The sequence below is a fragment of the Ochotona curzoniae genome, unplaced genomic scaffold (assembly GCF_017591425.1).
Source record: "Ochotona curzoniae isolate NIBS_2020 unplaced genomic scaffold, NIBS_Ocur_1.0 contig_3432, whole genome shotgun sequence".
NCBI classification, from domain to species: domain Eukaryota; kingdom Metazoa; phylum Chordata; class Mammalia; order Lagomorpha; family Ochotonidae; genus Ochotona; species Ochotona curzoniae.
The window spans coordinates 14,834,948-14,858,503 of NW_024465859.1; positions in this window are offsets into that span (position 1 = coordinate 14,834,948).

Consider the following 23,556-nt stretch of genomic DNA (forward strand, 5'->3'; position numbering starts at 1 on the left):
AATCCTCAAAATTAGGACTATTATTAGCAGCATAATTCTTTCTATTTGTATTAACAATAGCTACTTATGTTATTCTGTGATATTGATAACACTCAAATCAATATAGGCTTTGATGGAGAAGCTGCCAGGAGATACACAATTTTATTTAATGTTATACCAATGCTATTATTTGAATATTTTTGTTCCTCCATAATTAATTTTCAAACTACACACAGTCCTCATGTTGAGTAAGGTGGGGTTTGGAGGAAGTGATGAAGTGATGAGGGTTCGTTCCACCAGTAAAGGAAACCTTCAGAGAGCTGCCTGAGCTTCCTGCCGCTTTAACCACATGAGGACACATTATCCATTCTTGTTGGAAACGGCAGCAAACAGTACTTTCAGAGGACACACAATGATAGCCCAAGTACTTCAGCTCCTGCATCAAAGTGGGAGACCTGGAGAAAAACCCAGCCTCCTGGCTTCTAACACAACTCCAGCCTCTGCAGCCATTTTAGAAGTGAATCCGTAGATGGAAGATTCTCTCTCTGTGTATCTCTGCTGATTTAATATAAATAAATCTTCGATTGCAATAAATCTAATAGCGTAGGTCCTTTTTATCATACTGCATAATTTATTTTTATTATTTTAATTATGCAATCAGCTTACATACCCATCTCAATTTTATATCATGTTCTTTTGTCTTTCAATCACTAAAATATTGCAGTCATACATAACCATATGCTATGGAATAAGTCTTTTGTTCTGAAACTTTACGATCTCTTTTAAGTGATAATGAGATTCTCCTTTATTCTCACTACGTCTATTTGATATTCTATTATACAGATTCCCCTTAAAATTTTTGATAATAAAACATTTTTATTTGTCTTTGTTTTTCCAATGTTTGTTGAGAAAAATGACAAATGAAATATTGTGGGTCTGACTAACCTAGCTTCTATATCTCAGGTTGAAGTGATTCGGCTCTATTATAAGGCTCCTCAATAATAGAATGCACAGTAATATAATCATTTAAAACTTCTGCATGAATTCATTTGCCCTGATGACATTCCAGTTCGGCTCATGGCATTCTGAGTTAGCGAGTTAGTAGTTTTATTCAATAAGGATCATGGCTCATCAGTCCTATCAAGGCCACCTCTAGATGTTGAGACCAGGCATGTCTCCCGCCACTGTCTATCGGGTTAAAGTAATTATGAATGGGAATGGAGGATGGTCATTTTCCTGTGAAAAATTTGTTTCCAGTAACTAAATTAAATCCTAGGAAACTGGAACAAATTTAAAATGTCCATGAGAATTTCATCTTGATAAATTAATACTGCCTTTTTCTCCTTTCAAGTGTCAGGAATATCACTTATAGTTGAATTACTGTTTCAGTGCAAACCCCTTCACCCTCTTTGGTAGCTCTCTTTTCACGGTGAAAATGTGGTTGGAGAATCATAATTTTCTTTTTTTTTTTTTTTTTTTTTTTTTTTTTTACTCTTTTTATTTTATTTTATTTATTTATTTTTTTATTTAATTTTGACAATCCTTACAAATTTAATTGGGGTAAAAAAGGGTCAAGGTCTAAAGGGGGATATAGAGGAAGAAGCCCCACCCAATCTCCCGCCCACCCCAAGTCCCGGGAGTGGGGTGCGCTTCGAGATACTCGATCAAGTGGTTCCAATAGTTCACTATCCATGGGTCGTTGCCTGTCTCGCCACCCCAATCATGATGTGGTTATTGAAGAGTTCGTTGATTGACACAGTCCCGTCTAGGGTCTCCATTTGCCCAGTCTCTGCTGCCATCAGATGGCTGAGGTTGTTGCTTGATTTGTCCTGTCTTTCCCTGGTTAGGACTCCGAGTCCGGTGTCTCGAATGGGAAGATCCTCGAAGAAATTTTGAGGTATTCCCAGTCCAGATTCCTGCTGTTTTAGTAGCATAGGGTCCGTCACAGTCCACTGCCCCGGACAGCTGGCGGCTGCAGTTGCTGGGCCGGTTCTGTCTCCACCCGTGTCTTCTTACAGTCCCGCCTGGTTCCACCCTGGACGCATTTGTCCCTCGCACGAACTAGTAGGAATTGCAGCCCAGTCAGGGCGGCCCACAGTAGCCTCAACCAGGCCCACCTCCTACCCTGGCTTGCCAGTATATATGGCATACTAGCCCAGTCTGTCCCCGTTACCCTTCTGTTGCTACAACTAAGCCCGACAACCCTCACCAACTCTGGTTGTAGCTTACTCCAATGGGATTGGTCAGCCTAGCCTGGTTATCACCCAATCTGGTCCCCATGAGGTGCACAGGTGCTGTGTCCCTGCCTGGTCTAGTCTACCCCCCACCCAGCTCCCGCTCCTCAGTGTAACTTGCTGTTCAGCTAGGGAGCCTCCCCTTTTTCTCCTGTCAGCTCTGCCGCCTCCCTTCCTGGTTCTCCCTTGTGTTGGTTGGGTGCTGCGGCTGCATCCGGCTCAGGCTACCTCACCTTGGCATTCCAGCCTGCGTGTTACTTTTGTTACGACCGGACCTGGTTCGACCCACATTCTGTTCTGGCGGTCAGATTTACCAGTGGATGACATGAACAGATTCAGCCTGGTCTGCCCCCGACCCAAGCCAAATGCATGCCAGTGGGACACTTTCAATGACCTCTTGGCTGTTGCCTTGCAAGTTCCTTGTGCTGACCTGCAGGGTCTGTGTCTTGCCAGAGGAGTTGCCTGGGCTCCTCCATCAGAACCCCTCCATGTGCCAGGTTTCGCTCATGTCAGTGGGTCCATGTGCCAGTTCGCCTCTTGTCCTTGTAGGAACAGTGGTCTTTCCTAACTGGCCATCATCCCGTTCTGGTTCTTGCTGTAGAGTGTTGCAGCTTGGCCATGGTCATCCATGCCCCCATATGGCTTGTACATGGCTAAGTTGAGGTTGGGACCTAGCCTAGTCCGCCCCACATCCACCCTGGTACTCCAGAGCACCAGAACGTGTTAGTGTCTGGCCCGGCCCGGTACCTCTTTTCCCAATCCACATTTGTGCCAAGGGAGAGGATAGCTGTATCCAGACCCTGCCGCAGCCCCGTCCACCTGTCATGACCTCTGCCTTAGACTCTGTGGCTCAACTTTGTGCTTAATGTGAACCAGTTGGAGCCAAATCCAAGCCGGGCATGTCCTGTGTTGCACCCTGTGTTCCAGTCATACTAGTGGGCTAAGGTTTGCTTAGTCCGAACATTCATCTCTCAGTCCCGCACTTTCATTAAGGTTTCATGTCCCGATTCCTGGGAATCACCAGAAATTAGTGTCTCACCTACACTACCGCTGGTCTTACTTTTGGGTGTCCCAGAGCACCTATTTCATATCCTCAAAACCCCAGAGCTCGCCGCTGGGCGGCCAGCAGGCAGAGCCTGGCACCACTTGGTGCACTGGCCGCCCAAGGCCTGGGTCTCTGCCCCCGCCTCTCAACCGGAAGGGTCATTCCCATGAAGCGCCTCCCCCAATGGGAGTTTAACCCCGCCCCTGCCCGGACATTCGAACCGCCCAGCCTACCCTGCCGTCAGCCCAAAGCTGACGGGGGTAGGGGGGAGCCAGGTTTTGAACCCCAGCTCCCTCGCCAGCCCTCGCGGGTACTTACTCGCGAGGGGGCTTAGTTGCCCCCTGGCTAGGGGGATGCCGGCGTCCCCGCCTCCGCCGCAAGCGGCGGAAGCTGTGGCTGGGAATCCGGCATGGTTCGCGCCGGAAGGAACGGCTCCCATGGGGCGCCACCCCCAATGGGAGTTTAACCCCGCCCCTGCCCGGACATTCGAACCGCCCAGCCTACCCTGCCGTCAGCCCAAAGCTGACGGGGGTAGGGGGGAGCCAGGTTTTGAACCCCAGCTCCCTCGCCAGCCCTCGCGGGTACTTACTCGCGAGGGGGCTTAGTTGCCCCCTGGCTAGGGGGATGCCGGCGTCCCCGCCTCCGCCGCAAGCGGCGGAAGCTGTGGCTGGGAATCCGGCATGGTTCGCGCCGGAAGGAACGGCTCCCATGGGGCGCCACCCCCAATGGGAGTTTAACCCCGCCCCTGCCCGGACATTCGAACCGCCCAGCCTACCCTGCCGTCAGCCCAAAGCTGACGGGGGTAGGGGGGAGCCAGGTTTTGAACCCCAGCTCCCTCGCCAGCCCTCGCGGGTACTTACTCGCGAGGGGGCTTAGTTGCCCCCTGGCTAGGGGGATGCCGGCGTCCCCGCCTCCGCCGCAAGCGGCGGAAGCTGTGGCTGGGAATCCGGCATGGTTCGCGCCGGAAGGAACGGCTCCCATGGGGCGCCACCCCCAATGGGAGTTTAACCCCGCCCCTGCCCGGACATTCGAACCGCCCAGCCTACCCTGCCGTCAGCCCAAAGCTGACGGGGGTAGGGGGGAGCCAGGTTTTGAACCCCAGCTCCCTCGCCAGCCCTCGCGGGTACTTACTCGCGAGGGGGCTTAGTTGCCCCCTGGCTAGGGGGATGCCGGCGTCCCCGCCTCCGCCGCAAGCGGCGGAAGCTGTGGCTGGGAATCCGGCATGGTTCGCGCCGGAAGGAACGGCTCCCATGGGGCGCCACCCCCAATGGGAGTTTAACCCCGCCCCTGCCCGGACATTCGAACCGCCCAGCCTACCCTGCCGTCAGCCCAAAGCTGACGGGGGTAGGGGGGAGCCAGGTTTTGAACCCCAGCTCCCTCGCCAGCCCTCGCGGGTACTTACTCGCGAGGGGGCTTAGTTGCCCCCTGGCTAGGGGGATGCCGGCGTCCCCGCCTCCGCCGCAAGCGGCGGAAGCTGTGGCTGGGAATCCGGCATGGTTCGCGCCGGAAGGAACGGCTCCCATGGGGCGCCACCCCCAATGGGAGTTTAACCCCGCCCCTGCCCGGACATTCGAACCGCCCAGCCTACCCTGCCGTCAGCCCAAAGCTGACGGGGGTAGGGGGGAGCCAGGTTTTGAACCCCAGCTCCCTCGCCAGCCCTCGCGGGTACTTACTCGCGAGGGGGCTTAGTTGCCCCCTGGCTAGGGGGATGCCGGCGTCCCCGCCTCCGCCGCAAGCGGCGGAAGCTGTGGCTGGGAATCCGGCATGGTTCGCGCCGGAAGGAACGGCTCCCATGGGGCGCCACCCCCAATGGGAGTTTAACCCCGCCCCTGCCCGGACATTCGAACCGCCCAGCCTACCCTGCCGTCAGCCCAAAGCTGACGGGGGTAGGGGGGAGCCAGGTTTTGAACCCCAGCTCCCTCGCCAGCCCTCGCGGGTACTTACTCGCGAGGGGGCTTAGTTGCCCCCTGGCTAGGGGGATGCCGGCGTCCCCGCCTCCGCCGCAAGCGGCGGAAGCTGTGGCTGGGAATCCGGCATGGTTCGCGCCGGAAGGACGAGAATCATAATTTTCATGATTGGAATGACTTATGCTTCTTTGTACTCTTTTTGAGTAAAGGAGAGTTGTAATCCAGTAAGTTAGCATTTTTTAAGGAACTGAAAGCATGGATTACATTTGGTAATAAAGTCACCAAAATTACTAAAGTCTTTATTGGAGTTATTTTTAGACATTTTAGTTATTTTAGTTGTTTTTAGACTATTTTTAAATAGTCCTCAATTCTGACTGCTCTCACAGATAACTGCATATCCAGTTATGAGGTAGAATAAACAATCATTTAATGACTGGTTAGAAGAGTTGATACCTTGGAAAAGCAGGAGAAACAGTGCTTCCTGAATTCATCTACCAGGAACTGGTGTACTTTGTTGTTTGATCACAGAAACAAGGCCAGTGTACCACATTATCTTAGTCAATTGAGACAGTTGTAAGATTGCATAGGCTGGGTGGCTTAAAACATAGCATGCATTTATTTCTCACAATTCTGATGCCTAGGAGGTGGGAAACAAAATGCCAATAAACTTAGTTGTCTTTTTTCTACTACTTTATTGTGTTCATGATAATATGACATTGATACAGAGAGTGGAGTCAATGTTGTGAATAGTTCCTCTTTATTTTCTTGTTTAGCTTTTGAGATAACATATTTTTAATTATCATTGGAGTCAAAGGCTTAACACTGCACTAACTGAAGAGAAAAAGAAGTAAAAGCAAAAGGCCTTAGTTCAGTGGTAATGTAGGCAAGCAGAAACAAATAATAATCAGATAGAATGATCATGTCACCCAGGGACAGTGAGTTTTAAAATAGATAACAATAATTAAAAGTATGGCAGTATAACATTCTTAACCATGGGTTTGAAAAGACAAAATAAAGTTTAATATAGATACATTTGCAAAAATGATGATTCACACAGACTTTTTTCTTTTTGCTTATACTTTTGATTTTTTCTTAAATTATAGATCCCACATATAAGAGGATCTATGCACTATTTACTTTTGGCACCAGCTTATTTCACTCAACATGATAGCTTCAGTTGCATCCATTTTGAGGTACATCATTGAATTTAATTATGTTTATACCTGGAAAAGCCCTATTGCATGTATACAGAAATATATATGCATGTTCTGTTTAAATCTCCATATTGTTTTCCATACTGATTGTACTAACTCCTGTTGCCACCAAAAGTAAGCATTCCCCTTTCTCCACATTCTTGCTAGCATTAATTTCACCATGACTTTTTGGTTTTAGCTATTCTGACAAGGATAAACTGTCAATTCATTGTGATTTTGATTTGCTTTTCCTTGGTGGTTCATGATATTGGGCATTTCTGCATATATACACTTGGTGTCTATTTGTGTATCTTCCATTGATGACCGTCTTTTGATGTCTATCGTCCATTTCTTAAGCAGATTGGTTATTTTTTGCTGTTCTTGTTGTCGTTCTTGGATATATTCTGGATATTGATCCTCTCTTAGAAAGTTAGCTGGAAGATACCTTTTCCGATTCCGTTGAGTGTCTCCTCACGCTATTGATTGTTTCTTTCACTGTGCAGAATATTCTGAGTTTGAAGTAATGCCATTTGTTCAGTTTGCTGTGTTGCCTGTTCTATCCAAAAACTTATCACTTGTACCATTATCATGGAGCATTCCCATCATGTGTTCTCTCAGCCATTTCAAAGCACCAGGGTTTAAATCTGGGTTACCTATGCACGTAGAGCTGGCTTATGTATATTGTGAGAGGTGTAGATATAATTTCATTCTATAAAGTTCTGCTTCAGTTTTGGCAGCATTTTTTATTGGAAAGCTCACATTTACTCTGATGTATGCTCTGGAAGTTTTATTTAAAAAATTATCAAATGTAGGTACAAATATTAATTTCTGAGCTCTCTATTTTTGTCCACTGATTTGTATATCTGCTTTTTTATCCAAATGCAGTGCTGTTTTGTTTGCTATTGTTTTGTGCTGCCTTCAGAATACTTTTTTTTTTCTCTTTAGCTCAGGATCACTTTAAGTATTCTAGATCTTTTTATGGTTCCATTTTCTAATCTTGAAAAGAATATAATTGATATTTTGATCATGATTCCATTGAATATATGTATTTCTTTCTATAGTATATATATTTTAATAATGCTTATTCTTCCAATCCAAGACCAAGGAATATCTTTAAATTTGTTGTGGCCTTGTAGATTGATTTCATTAATGCATGATAATTTTTTTAAATGAATTACTTATTTTTATTTGGAAGTTAGATTTACAGACAGAAACAGAGATGGAGAGAAAGATCTTTGCACTGGTTCACTCCCCAGTTGTTCACAATGGCCAGAGCTGATCCTATCAGAACATAGGAGCCAGGATAGTCTTCCAAATCTTCCATGTGGATGCAGGGTTTCAAGACTATAAGCCATCCTTGGGTGCTTTCCCAGGGAGCTGGATGGGGCATCAAATGCAGGAACACACCAGAGCCCATATGGGCTTCTGGGCTGTGCAAACTGAGGGCTTTAGCCACTAGGCTCCCACACCGGGTCCACATGATAATCTTTGAAGAGTGTTCACTTCTGAAAGGTTAATTATGGCTCTTTGGTGTGAAAAAGTTTGGGGGTGTTATTTGTGTGATAGATAGTAAGGCTGACATATACTAGAGGAAATTTGTTCACTGGCCTGTGGCCCTAAGTTTGTTGCTTAGTTGTCCGGGTTCTGACCATTATCTAGTGAATCCCCATTGCTGCCCAGAGGCTTTCCCTTCAGTGGGCTTGGCTGTGTCCCTGGCACCATCTTGATTGCTCTGAGGCATCATTGACTTCATGGTGGAAGAGGTGATGTGTTCTGTCCTCACAGGGATTCTCTCCTGTTCTCTGGGAAGTTCTACAGCCTGTTGATTTTCCGTGTCTTCCTCACAAAGTCCTCAGGCTTAGACGCTTTCTGTTGAACTTGGCTTCAAGTGTTGTGCCATTTACTCCTTTTCTTACCCTTTGAAGAGGTACTTGAGGTCTTCTGTGGGATCAGAAGAGCTGGTTGTTTTGTCTTTCATATATGTTTGGGTATGTTCTTCATCCTTCCTCTGGAATTAGGAGCAGAGGTTGCCCTGCCCTGTTACATGTGCTCTGCGATTGTTGTGCATGTCACCCGGATGTTCCCTAAGATTGGGGGTCAGATACTCATGCACTTCTGGGCTTACTCCTGACCATGTCCTTCTGCCCAACCTACCTCCATCTCTAATTTTTACCATCATCAATGGGCACTGCAGCCTGGTCTAGACTACCATCTGTCCTATTCCCTGTATGTATCTGTTGGCATATTGGCCTGGCCAAGAGGCCTGTCAAGAACCCCATCAAGTCAGCATCCAGACCCAGATCCTGCAAGAGCTGGTCAGTGCAATGGAATAACCTGGCCTGTTCCCAGACCTTGTTGTCTCAGATGCTGACAGGTGCACCAATTAAGTTGACCTCATGACCCTGTACTATGCTGGCAGGTGCTGTAATCTGATCCTTCCCACCCCAGCCCTGGCGCTTGTGCCTACCAGCAGGTGCGGCTGCCTAGTCCAAGAGACCTCTATTGATCCCTACAAGGCCAGTCTCTAGACCTGACTATTACATTTAATAACAGTTGTAAAGATGACCTAGTCCTTCACCAACCCTGCCCTGATAACTCTTCAGACTTACTGTTGGGTGCTGTGGTCTGGTGCAACCCAGGCCCATCCCGCTGTTCCATGTGCACCAGTAAGTGCAACATCTCGGACATGAGAAATCATCCAAGCACTGTCAATATCTTACTGAATGTGGATGCACTGGCTTGCTCTGTGAAAGTTCTGAGCGATCATTTTATGCACCTCAAACAGCCCTAAGCGGCCCCTTGCCAGATTGCTCCTGGTTGGTGCACAACAGTGGCAGGTGGGAGCAGGGGTCTTGGTGACCCTCTGAAAATGAATTCTCTTAAAGAAAACGAAGGGGCTGAGCAGTAAAAATTCACCCCAGAAATGCAAACATTGGATTAAAAAAAAGCAGATTATGGAAATTGTGTTAAAATATGACTATAATCATGAAATATTTGTTAGCATATGCTTATGCTTCTACCCCTTTAATTTAGCAAGATATATCACATATGGTCGTGCTACCTCCCCTAGAATCCACACAAAATTGAGCTTCCTGGACTCATGACTCAATTCACATGCCATATGCCATATGAGAATTTTCCCTGTCACAAATGTTGGAGGAAAGATGTTTTTAGTACAGAACAAAGTAGCATTTAGGAATGAGTTACTGCCTTGGAATCAAAAGATACTTAATATCAGTGTACCTCCCTGAGACAACTCTGTAAATTTTTTCTTTAAATTGAATTGATGAACTTGTTGAATAGTAGTTTCTCAGGACAGTCCACCAGCTAGCTGAATCTCTTCAATGTTGCAGGTAAGCACAGAAATGATAAGCATTTCTGATAATCTAGGTGTTCTTACACATAACAGGGAAATAGCCACACTGCAAATTATATTTATGTCCTGGTCTAAGTTTGTCTAAATTCTTATTTGAATTTTTTCTTTTAATCTGAGTGCCTACATTTTGCTTTCTGTGTTTGTTACTTAATTGTATTAACTTTATATTTAGAGCTTCTTGCAGGAAAAAAAAAAGGTTCTTTCTAGGATTTCATTTTCTCATTTCAAAAATATAATTCATTAAAGATTTCAGCAATAAATGCAATTCAATTAGAAATAAGCAACATCATTTTGGTTGGTTGCTTCTTTGTAATATTTTATTTTTTTAATATTTATTTATTTTTATTGTAAAGTCAGATATACAGAGAGGAGGAGAGACAGAGAGGAGGATCTTCCGTCTGATGGTCCACACCCCAAGCAGTCACAACAGCTGGAGTTGAGCCAATCCGGAGTTAGGAGCCAAGAGCTCTTTCGGGTTTCCCATGTGGGTGCAGGGTCCCAAGGCCTTGGGCCATCCTCGGCTGCTTTCCCAGGCCAACCAGGGAGCTAGATGGGAAGTGGGGCTACCAGGATTAGATCCAGCGCCCATATAGGATCCCGTGCTACACTATCGTGCCAGGCCCTGTGATATTTTATTTTTTATGAAGCTGTTTTTCTTATTATCATTTTTACCTAAAAGGCAAATTTACAGAAGAAGGAGAGACAGAGAAAGAAATATCTTCCATTTGCTTTCATCTACTTGTTCACCCCCCAAATAGCCCTTATGGTAAGAGGGGAGTAGAACTGAATCCAGGAGCCAGGAGCTTCTTCTTGGACTCTCCTGTGGGAGTAGGATCCCAGGAATTTAGCCCATCCTCCACTGTTTTTCCAGGCTACAAGTATGGATCTGGATAAGAAGTGGAGCAGCTGGAACACAAACCAGTTGCCATATAGGATGCCAGCACTTGAAGGTAGAGGATTAGCCTACTGAGCCACGGCACCAACCCATCTTTTTGTAATATTTTTGGTAATAAAAAGAGATTTATGTTTTCCAAGGTATGGTTTCAAGGAGATAATCACAGTTCCATTGGTAATCCCATTATACCTTCCTCCCTTCCCAATAGTATAATGTTTTACTACAACACATGTTCACTCATTAATCCACATATTATTAATAGTTTTCTTTCTTTAAAGATTTCAGTGGCTTACATGAGTATTTTTGTTAGAGAGAGTGTGACCCACAAAATCCAAAATATATTCTTTGGCTCTTTAGTGAAAAGAATGTCAATTCCTAGTCTACATTGTACAATCACTGAAGAAACTGCCATGAGGTATGCTTAATTTGTTATGTCAATGATGTTCCAAATCTCATATGTGGACAGATTTAGTGGAAATAGTGTTTAAAAAAATGCAGACTCTTCAAGCTCATGCTCCAAAATCTGATTCAGTAAACCTGGGGTGGGCTGCGTGGACCTGCATTTCTATCAAATGTCCAGAGTGATAATGGCTTTGATAGTCTATGGTGCACACATCTTCAGCAGCATTGCTCTAGAAAAACACTGTCAACAAAATATAGTATTCAGTATTTATTCAACTGAGAAAAATTTTATTTGTAAAGTGTTAACATATGTTGAGATGTTGCAATGATTAAGATAGGTCTTTGGAGCCAGCGTAGTGTTCTAGCAGCTAAAGTCCTTGCCTTGAATGTGCCAGGATCCCATATGGGCACCGGCTCTAATCCTGGCAGCTCCACTTCCCATTCAGCTCCCTGCTTGTGGCCTGGGAAAGCAGTCGAGGACAGCCCAAGGCCTTGGAACCCTGCACCCGCGCGAGATACCTGGAGGAGACCCTGGGCTCCTCGCTTCAGATTGGCTCAACTCGAGGCATTGCAGCCACTTAAGTGATTCAACAGAGGGAAGATCTTCCTCTCTGTCTTTCCTACTCTCTGAATATTTGACTTTGCAATAAGAATAAAGCAAATCTTAAAAAAAAATATATATATATATCTTGAAGATACAAAACTTCAATAGGTAATTTGAACATATTGCAGTGCTTTTCCTATACTTTTTTTAAAAAAATTATTTATTTATTATTGGAAAGGCAGATATACAGAGAGGAGAGACAGAGAGGAAGATCTTCCGTCCAATGGTTCACTCCCCAAGTGAGATGGAGCTGAGCCAATCCGAAGCCAGGAGCTTCTTCTGGGTTTCCCATGTGGGTGCAGGGTCCCAAAGTGTTGGGGTCTACTTTCCCAGGCCACAGGCAGGGAGCTGGATGGGAAGTGGTGTAGTTGAGTCACAAACCATAGCCCAAGTGAGATGCCAACACATTCACAAGGAGGATCAGTCGGCTCCGCTGGCCCCAGATTTTTACTTTTTAGTGAAATATTGTAACTGAGGACTAGGACGGGTAATGGTGTACATGTAGAAAATCAAAAATCAAGAAGGGTCTTCAAACTAATTGAAATGTTACATTGCATCATTTATGCCAAACTGACAGATTTCTCTACCATTTGATGAAGCACTTTTGCTTCATTTTCATCTTTTTAACATACTATTTTTCATTATACAATTTTGTAGGTTCTCTTCTTTTCCTTCCCATTCTCCCTTCCCATTCTTTCCTTCCTCCATTTCCCCCCATATTAGTAGAGTAGTGCAGTCCTTCAGTAACACTTACAAGTCTAATACTCCGCAACGTATCATCACTTTCCGAATGGTAGCCTCCATTATATGGTTCATCTATGACAATATATGTATATACTTGTTCACCTATATATTTGTCTTCCATGGAGTTAATGTAGTACAGTATCTTCATCCATTGCTCTTTGAATGGGCGTGTGGGTTGTTTCTATGTCTTCAAAACTGTAGACTGTTTTACTATACATAGAGGGTTGCAGGTTGCTTTCTTATATGCAGATTGCACTTTCTTTGGATATATTCCCAAAATTGGGAGAGTTAGATGTCGTGCCCACGTGTCTTATTGTCCCGCAATAAGACGCAGACGCGAGTGAAGTCTTCTGCGGTAAAGTTTATTGCGCGCACAAAGATGAGGAAGAGGAAGGGGCCCCAACCCCGGCAGGCTTTCTACTCTTATGTGCTGACCGGCCCCGCCTCCGCCGATGATAGGTCGGCGTCATGATCACGCAGGGTCCTGGGCGACCGGATTCGTCAGTCCCCAGTGTTCACGTGCCGGCCACGCCGCAGCTCACTGCGCATGCCCTAGGCGCCTGCGCAGTACCGCGAAGGCTACGTGACTTCCACCACGCACGAAGGTGTGGCTTCTCCGGCCGGCGCCATTTTAGACACAGCATGTGGCCAGTGCATACAGATGCGGCTTGCAACATCTCTCCCCTTCTTATACAATAGCAAAAATAAGCTGGTATGGGCCTGTCTTAGGTTGTAGACTCAAGGCGCACGATCCGTCATAGGGAGGCTGCGTGGCTTGACGTAGTCCCTGTCTTAGACCGATAATTGTCTGGGTCTATCTTACCCGTCATGGGCTACAACCGCGGTGGTTGTAAAGAGCAATGTCTCGACAAGGCAGTTATAAGAGTGACTACCCTCTCGCGTGCAATGGATAAGTCCTGCGAGGTGCAAGGGCTAGTCAGGTGCATTATGCTCGAACTCAGTGCAATGCCATAATGGCCTGAGGTGCAGGAGCCATGATGTCCATGCTCTTAACTAAACCTGTTGAAGCATGCTCAACCATACCATGGGGGAGTCACCATTCTGCATGGCTAGTAGGGCTTGATGTATTGCCACACGATCTCGCTGAGCGCGGCGTCTCAGATGACACAGGCAAAAAAGGCATAAGGCACAGCCTGCACACAAGAGCAGAATCAGCACAACCACTCCCACCCATTCCTTAATATGGGAAGTGATGTTCCAAATCCAAGTGGCCAGGGTTTCAGCAACAACAGGATCCACCCGTGTAAAATTAATCTGGACAATGGCAATTCTCAACTCCGACTGTGGAATATCAAATTCTCTCGTCCAATTTCCTAAAAGATAGGAAGAAAGCTGGCAAGAAAGATTAGCAGCCGTGAAACATTTTGAAAAGGAATAACACATAAACCTTGACACTAAAATTCTCAGGAAATGCTTGAAAACAAAGCGTGTCCTGTAGGGAGAATAAAAAATTACTCACATTCTCCTTAATATCATCATAAGGGAGAAAAGGCAAATCCAAAGAAGAAAAAATCAAGGAAACACTCGGGCTGAGTGGGCGACCGGTAAGGGTCGTGGAAAAACACTCAGAACTCCTCATCGTGGCTCAGCAATCACGGTCCTCACAAGCGCCATACAGACCATTATTTGCACCATCAGCCGTGTTTGCACTGGACGGGGCACCATTGTCCTGTGGGATTGTAGGAGGAGTTTCTGATTGCGGGTCTGCATGAATCTTCCCCAAGTCAGATCCTGGTGTAAGCACTCCAGCGGTTGCAGAAACGTCAGAAGGCGGTGATGGACAGGAACGAGTCAATCGAGCTGGAACCCAAACCGGAACTGGGGCGTCCTGTGGAAACACACAAATGGCTCCTCGAGCCTGCCTAATAACTGGGTCTGGGCCCTTCCATTTGGACTCCAGAACATCCTTCCACTTGACCCAAGATTGCTCTTGCGCCGTGTTAAGGGAATGACGATCTGCAGCACTAAGGTCTTGCTCATCCAGCTGTAAAAAATTGATGGTGAAGAGAGCCAGGGCTAGAGTGGCCCGAGGGCTCTGACTGGCGAGGCCAAGCGATTCCCAGGTGGTTTTTTGTTTTTGCAACAATTCCTTAATAGAGCGGTGAGCACGTTCGATTATCCCCTGACCTTGTGGATTATAAGGGATGCCAGTCACTAATTTGATGCCCATCTTCATGCAAAAATCACGAAATTTGGCTGAAGTATAGGCGGGACCATTATCAGTCTTAATACATTCAGGTTTACCCCATGCGGCCCATACTTCTAAGCAATGCTGGATTACATGGATGGCCTTCTCCCCAGTTAGAACTGATGCAAAGAGCACACCAGAAAAGGAGTCCACGGATACATGAACAAATTGGTTCCTCCCAAAGGATGGGACGTGTGTCACATCCATCTGCCACAATTGATTGGGTCTCAATCCCCTAGGATTGACCCCCTCATGTGAAGCAGGTCTAAATTCGCAGCAGGCAGGGCAATCAAGAACTATTTGGCGTGCTTCCTTTCTAGTGATCCCAAATCGGAGTCTGAGGGTCTGGGCTGAAACATGAAATTGTGAATGAAACTGGCGGGCTTTCTCCCCTGAGGATGGTGGAGACACCATCATAATCATGATTTGGGTTCTGGTGGCGGCATCGGCAAGAGCATTCCCTCGAGCTAATGGCCCTGGTAAACCTGAATGAGCTCGGATATGGGTTATATAAAAGGGGTGGCTTCTATGCCAGATGGCCTGTTGAATTTGTTTAAAGAGATCCGCCACCGGGCCGGACCCTGAAATAGAGCCAGCGGCCTCCAAAACATTCACTGCATTAACTACATATTGAGAATCAGAAACAATATTCAAAGGTTTTAGAAAGGTTTGTAAGGCAAAAAGCACCATATGGCATTCTACCCTCTGAGGAGAAACCGTCGCAAAGGTCTTTTTTATTACAGTATCTCCGGCAACTAAGGCTCCGGCTCCTGTCGAGGAACCGTCAGTAAAAATTGTAAGAGCACCAGGGAGAGGACAGGCACTGGTTCTTATCGGAAAAACCACAGGATGTCGCTGTAAAAATTGTAGTAATGGATGCCTTGGAAAATGAATATCAAAAATTCCCTGATAGACAAACATTAAGATGGACCACTCATTGCTACACCCACTCAGCACTTGTAATTGCTGGACAGTATAGGGGACTATTATGCGGTCTGGATGTCGCCCAAAATGAATTAAGGCTAATTTTAATCCTTTAAACACTATTGATGCGACTGCAGATGGATACCACTGAATAGACTTAATCTGAGAAACCTGAGAATGAATCCAAAGTAACGGGCCCTGTTGCCATAATACAGCAGTGGGGAAAACTTCTGTAGGCAATACACATAGCTCAAAAGGCTGATTTTGATCTAGGCGTACTAATTGAGCCTTTTCAATAGCTTCCTGGACTTTTATTCTGACCTGTTGTGCCTCAGGGGTGAGGGTTCGCCTGGAAGTGAGATCAGAATCGCCTTCAAGCAGAGCAAACAAAGGCCGTAACTCTTGAGAAGAGATCTTAAGGAAGGGTCGCAACCAATTAATATCCCCCACTAATTTCTGAAAATCATTCAAAGTTCGCAAATGAGAAATCTTGAGGCTTATCTTTTGAGGCTTAATATATGTTTCTGTAATTAAAGACCCTAAGAAGGCTTTCACCTGCTGTATTTGAACCTTCTTGGATGAAATCATAAGGCCATAATCCTGTAGAGCCCACTTCAGATCAACGTAAATCTGTAACAACTGATCTTGCTCTTGAGCACAAATTAAAATATCGTCCATATAATGGACGACGCGGGCCGCTGGAAAACGATCTCGCAGTGGTTGTAACACTTGGGCAACATAAAGTTGACACATGGTAGGACTGTTAGCCATCCCCTGGGGCAAAACCTTCCATTGATATCGTTTATCCGGCTCTTCATGATTAATGGAGGGAATAGTAAAAGCAAACCTCTCCCTATCCTTCAATGCTAATGGTATAGAAAAAAAGCAATCCTTCAAATCAATCACTAATAACGGCCATTGCTTAGGGAGGGATGACAAAACTGGAAGGCCACGTTGAACGGGGCCAAAGTACTGCATCTGTGCATTTACAGCTCTTAAATCATGTAGGAGGCGCCACTTTCCTGATTTCTTTCTGATAACAAAGATAGGAGTATTCCAAGGAGAAACAGAGGGCTCCAGATGTCCCAAATGTAGCTGTTCCTGAACTAATTGTTGAGCAGCTTGGCATTTTTCAAGAGAAAGCGGCCATTGGGGAACCCAAACCGGCTCCGCTGTTTTCCAGGGTATGGGCAGCTGCACGCCAATGGCCGCTACTAAAAACCCAGACCTTTACGGCCTGGATTTCCCTGGGGTTCAATTGGCTGGACAATACCTTGACTCTGTTTACCTAAACCTTTTCCTTGAATATAGCCCATTTTATCCATCAACTTTTGAGAGACTTCAGAATAACCAGAGGCATTGGAGACTAGTCGTATCCCCATCTGTTGAAGAATATCTCTTCCCCAAAGGCAAACCGGTAGGTTCATGTCATATGGTGTGACTGTCCCGCAACTGCCTTCCTTATCCTTCCACTGTAGGGCTCTGGCACTTTGGGATGGAGCTTGTTCAAACCCCAGACCGCGTAGGCTATGTGAAGTTTGAATCAAAGGCCAATCACGCGGCCAATACTTGGAGGTTATGATGCTCTTATCAGCTCCTGTGTCTAAAAGTCCCATAAATGGTCTATTCTCTATTTGCAACTCAAGTATGGGTCTATCGACCATATCCATCATTAAATTTATATAAGGAACCTCTACTCGGGTCTGGACAGTCTTATCTGCACTAATTAAAGCTGGTAAAAATATGAGTTGGGCTATAGGATCACCTGGCGCAACAGCAAAAGCACCTCGTGCAACTGAGCACAGCACTGAAAAGGAGCTAGCTTCCGGATGTAAAATTCCAGGTGTTACAATAAAACCTTGAGAGCTCAAGGCTGCTCGGCCTATCACAAGCCCGACCGCACCAGGTGGTACCATGTCTGTTAAGATGACCAGTACCGGCGTAATGCCGTCCTCTGGTTTTAAGAGGACTCCGGTGGTGGCACAGAGGTCCAGGCTTGCAGGGTGTCGCTCCTGGCAGGGTCCCCTCGTGCATGACGGAAGAGTGCCCGGTCGGTCAAGGGGACCTGGGCCTTCGGTCCCCATCTCCCGTTTTTTGACTCCTGGCTCGAGAGAGGGCGTCCTTCTATGTCCTTCATTGACTTGCACTCATTGGCCCAATGTCTACCTTTGCGGCACCGTGGGCACATCCCAGGAGGCTTATTGCTAGGCCCTGCACGGCATTCCCTTTTCATATGTCCTGGTTTTCCACACTGAAAGCACACAGGTGATATTCTCTCCCTATGATTAGACCTCAAAATGGCGGCCGCTAGTCCATGAGCTGTTAAGGGGCCTCCTGTATCCCTACAAACCTTTAGCCAATCTGAAATTCCCTTGGACTTACGATCCTTGAGTAGGGCTCTACATTCTGCATTACACTGCTCCCAAACTATCTGCTCTACCATTCTAGTGTTCTGATCTCCCTCTCCAAAGGTCCTTTCCACGGCCTGCATTACGTGTGCCACAAAATCAGCAAAGGGCTCATCCGGCTCCTGCTTAACCTGTGTAATGCCCAGTTTCTCTTGCCCTTTAAGTGAAAGGGCCTTCCATGCCTTTATAGCTGTAGCAGAGATCTGGGTATACACTGGCCATGGATAGCTATTTTGATCATCAGTGTATTGGCCTTGTCCAGAAAGCATATTATAAGTCCAGGTCAAAGCATCACCGCCGCGCTGTTGGTTTGCCCGGGCGGTCTCAGCCAAAAGCTCTTGCCATAGGCCCTTCCAATTTAGATATGATCCCATATTAGGGAGAACAGCCTTCACCACAAATTGCCAATCAGAGGGAGTCATATTCATTCCCCCCATACGTTCTAACAGGGACAAAGTATAATTGGCGTGAAGACCATATTGCTTTACAGACATGGCCAATTCTCGCACTAATGCTGCATCTACCTGTCTGTAAACTCTTTCCCTTTCTTCTTCTAAGACGGGGAACATATTTTGAAGTTCCCGGCGTGTGGCTGGATCAATGAGGGAGGAGCCGGCGCCACAACTCATGGGCGGGGCAGATGGCTTCACAGCAGGAGGAGCCATTAGTGTAATGGCTCCAGAGCCCTGAGGCCATGGGCCCAGCGTGGCCGGCGCAGTAGCACCGCCATTCTCTTTCTTCTCCTTTTCTGATCCTCCTCTGATTCCTGCGGATTTGTGTTCTAAGCGCCTATCCCGCTTGTACCCTTCCTCCGCGTCGGACGTCTCCGAACTTGATGAGGAAGATACTGCTTTCAATTTCACCTCTATTTTTTGCTTCAAACCGGTTCTCCTCTCCCGCTCTGTTTCTGAGAGACTATCCTGGGCAGACTGAAGGGCTTTGTCACTCTCTCTGACCGCTCCCTTACGGAGGGCATAAACCCTCTGCAAAAATTTCACCAGAGAGAACCGTGCGCCCATGTCTATAACCAGAAGCGGTGGTTCCTATACCTCCGATTTATGCTCCTAGTCACCCGAAAGTTCTCCCTCTCAGAGCTCCTTACCTGTCTTATGGCCGCAGTTCTGACTCCGTCCCGTTTGAAACGGGAGGCCCCCTCCAGGTCCCGGGTTTCGGGCACCAGTTGTCGCGCCCACGTGTCTTATTGTCCCGCAATAAGACGCAGACGCGAGTGAAGTCTTCTGCGGTAAAGTTTATTGCGCGCACAAAGATGAGGAAGAGGAAGGGGGCCCCAACCCCGGCAGGCTTTCTACTCTTATGTGCTGACCGGCCCCGCCTCCGCCGATGATAGGTCGGCGTCATGATCACGCAGGGTCCTGGGCGACCGGATTCGTCAGTCCCCAGTGTTCACGTGCCGGCCACGCCGCAGCTCACTGCGCATGCCCTAGGCGCCTGCGCAGTACCGCAAAGGCTACGTGACTTCCACCACGCAGGAAGGTGTGGCTTCTCCGGCCGGCGCCATTTTAGACACAGCATGTGGCCAGTGCATACAGATGCGGCTTGCAACAGTTAGAAAATATGATAGATCAAGTTTTAGTTGTCTTAGCATTCTCTGTACTGATTTTCATAGTGGTTACACTGGTCTACACTCCCAACAACAATGCAGAGGTAACTTTCTTCACATCAGTCCCGGGAGGTGTTGTTAGTAGAGTTCTCTATATAAGCCATTCTCCCAGGAGTTAGATCCAACCTCAATGTGCTTTTTCTTTGCATTTCCCTAATAGCTAGGCAACCTGAGGATTTTTTTTTCAAATATCTACTAGCCATTTGGATTCATTCTTTTGAGGAATGTCTTCTCATTTCCCTTATCCATTTCTTCATAACACTGTTTTGCTGTCATTGCGTTTCTTAGGCTCTTTGTAAATCCTAAATATTAGTCTCCTATCGATTGTGTAGTGTGAAAGGTTTTCTCTGATTCGGCTGTTTGCTTCTTTACTTCTTTTCTGCACAGAAGCTTCTTAGTTTGATGTAGTCCCATGTGTTAATTTTGGCTTTGACTGTCTGTGCTTTTGGTGACTTTTCTCAGAAGTCTTTATCAATGTCTAATCTTGTAGAGTGCTTCCTGTGTTTTCCTCTAATGGTTTCATAGTTTCTGGGTGAAGAATTAGGTCCTTGACCCATTTAGGGCTTATTTTTGTCTAAGAAGAAGGCACAGGTAAGAAAAAGTTAACAAAGTCATCAGGAGTAACTTCTTGCTAGGGATTGAGATTCATGAATATTTGCAACTAAGAAGGATGAACCAAATTGTAGAGATAATTATATTTTGCAAATTAATCATTACTAAAGGAATTTTGTGCAAAATGCTGATCAACGTTGTATCTGATAAATATGCACGAAATGCTTATTATGCGCCAATGCTTAAACACTTGGCTCCCACTGACTCAGTGTAGTTCTCATAACAACCCCTATACTGAGCACTACTAGTATCTTGGCTTCTAGCTCAGATTTCAAGACGCAAGGGGGGAAAAACTTACCTGTGACAAATTTAATGGCTAGCAGATCCAGGATTTAAATAGGTTATCTGGTTTAGTCATCCTTAGGCTTAAAAATTAGTCTATACTGCCTAATGGTTGTGAATTGCAAGAATATAATAAAGTTTCATCATATCTCTCAGTTGTACTTAGTAATTTTTCTTATTCTAGTTTGATTTGAGGTAAAATCAATTCTACTTTGATGTAATATAAACCAAGTTGATAAATTTGCCGTGCCTCTGGGGCATCCTCAAACACACAAGAAATCAAATAGTGTAGGTTGGGTGCCTTTAATATGGCCTGGGTCTTTGCAAGCCACAAAAAAGGAATAAAGTGTTTCAGGCATAGAATATAATTTTTTACTTTTACAAAGAGACCTAGACCCTTTTTTGTTATTGAAGTATGTGGCCTTCCTGATCTCCTGTTTATTTTTATCCTTCTTACAGAGATCAGTATAAGAAATATTTCATTGTCCCTTTGGTTCTACAAGAAGAAACAGTAGTTGAAGTTTGATGATGAATGGCAACCAGTTCTCAACCTCATTGTCAAGAATGGCAGGGAATCTGACTGTATAGATTTCATGATTGGATGATGGACAAAATGTCATACATTCCCTGGTTTTTAAAGGAAGAGTCAAAGATTTCATTCTACATGCATACAGGAAGCATGCGTTTATGTTCTCACAGGTAGACACGGTACAAATTAAGTCTTGATTTTCGGCGTTAAAACTGTAACCACACAAGATGATTTCAGGCTGAATTCAAAACCTGGGTCATGTTAAAGTAAGAGGGAAATTAAAGAGATGAAACTGAATGGTCCATCCCCATGCACGTGAAGTTGAAGTTGTGAAGTATCCATGTTCCTACTCGCATCAGGAAACACTAAGGGCACAGTCCTCAGAGCCTTAAAACCCAAATATCTTACTCCTTATGTCAATGTCCAAACCTTTGTCCAAGTAGTTTAGCTCATGACAAGAAAACAATCACAGAATTATGAAAATGAATGTGTATTTCTTTGACCACTTGTCCTTGACTAGTTAGTTTGGTAGTTTAGCATTATCTTTGGAAATGAAAAATTACCATCTAAAATAGTCCTGGTAACTGTCACAGGCAGAAAAGAGCTCTGGGAGATCCATACCTTTAGTTAAATGTTCCAGCATTTACTAAATTCAAATCAGACACACTGCATCTCCTGGCTCCAAATCCAAATAATAAAAAGAAAACAAACAAAATATACAGGAAAGAGTACTTCTGTGTCTGATAGGAAAAAAACAGCTGGATATATTTGTGTAAGAACCCAATCACTATTAATAGAGGGCAAAAGGAAGACTATTGCTAATGAATCAACACATCAAACTTATTCCCTGGTAACTGATTATGCCGCATTATCCGTTAGGATGGATTTGATTAAACTTAAATCACAGCAAAACAGTCTGTAACCACTCAGTTACTTATATCTGTCCTAACAGGTGGCAGGTATAAGGACATCACCACTAGGATACTCCTTTGTAAAAGTTTTCCTACACAATATGTTAAGCAATCTTAAGAGATATCGCCCTTTTTCTTTATTTACATTTGTGAGAGACGAATGGGGAACACACACATACTATACAAATTAAAAAATACATTCAAAAATATAAGTGAGCCCTCAGTGTCTGCTATATTTTGAAAATCGTTCTAGAATACCTAATTCACGTCTGAGTGGCAAGGAAAATCATCTTGAGTTTCTGAGACGGTCAGTTAATATGATAATTTTAGTACAATGTAAGGCTTATTCCAGATACCATTTTTCGGAAACTTCCTGGAAAGCATACAGAAAGTTTCTTAATTTTCCATCCCGCAAGAGGACATTTTATTATTTCATTCAGTATTATCACATCCCTTGTTTAGATTCTCTTCGGGACACTTGTCATATTTTACCTCAACTGTGATGTGCCTGTGGCTCTTGATGACTCTTCAGCCCTTGGAATACAAGACGATCCCTAACCACATTGATGACACACTACCAAGTGTCTATAGAACCTTTTCTTCATGCAGAGTCACATATTAGCGCTTCGTAACGGTAACTATGGTAGGTTTTACTTTGTTCTAAGTCAATCAGTTCACAGGGGTGATGGAAATGCGTTTATTTGGTAGGAATTTAGCTTAAGTACCACATGCTGTGTATTCATAACCAAATTCTAAGAAAAGAGAGCAACTCCTTCAGAAGTATTAGCCTTTCTCAGTGAAATATACCCTACGGAGTTATAAAGCATAGTGCTCGCTTGAAAGTGGAGAGTTAGAGGAGGTCATTTTTCTCAGGAAATAAACTCTTCACTAAATGTCTCCGTCTTCAAGTAACAATTTGATTGTAGAGTTTCTGTAGCAAAAGAAAAAGCCAAAGCTGCTGTTGCGAATTTTGTGTGCCATAAAAATTAAAAGTGTGCTTGCAGGCTTATCAAAACACTTGACTGCGTAAGAGCTTTCTGCTCTCATTTAATGGACACTGAGTAAGAGACAGTGCAAAGAAAGGGTTCTCCACCCTTTGAGTTATCGCCACAGAGCCATCATTCATTTTCTTAATCTGATTTACTATATTACCCAATCTTTATAGCTTGGAGAAGATAAAGGTGTTTATTTTGATGTTACTCATGATTGTTTATTATACTTTTTATTTTAATCAATATACTATGTACCAATAGTTGAAATAAAATTGTTCTAAAATGTGGGCAATACATCTGCTTGTATACAGCCAAAAGGATGAAATGAAATTTTCAATTCATCTGTTTCTATCGGAAAACTGGAAAAAACTTTCAAATTCTCAGTAATATTTGGCTTAGTTCAGTTACCTTGATAATACACACACACGCGCACACACACACACAAGCATACCCATAAATGTTTCTGTAACTTCTGTTAGCTTCACACCTTTGTATTTCCTTATATTGAAACTCCATTTTTCATTCTTCTATTCCACAGATGAGTTGTATCAAAATTTTGAAGGAAGTAGTAATTTTGCATTATTATGCTACACATGCATTGCTGTCTGCTACTTGAATATTTGAAGTGATATTGTGTGCTTGCTACTGAGCAATGTTGTTGAGTACAGCTTTTGTTTTGCTTCAGAAGG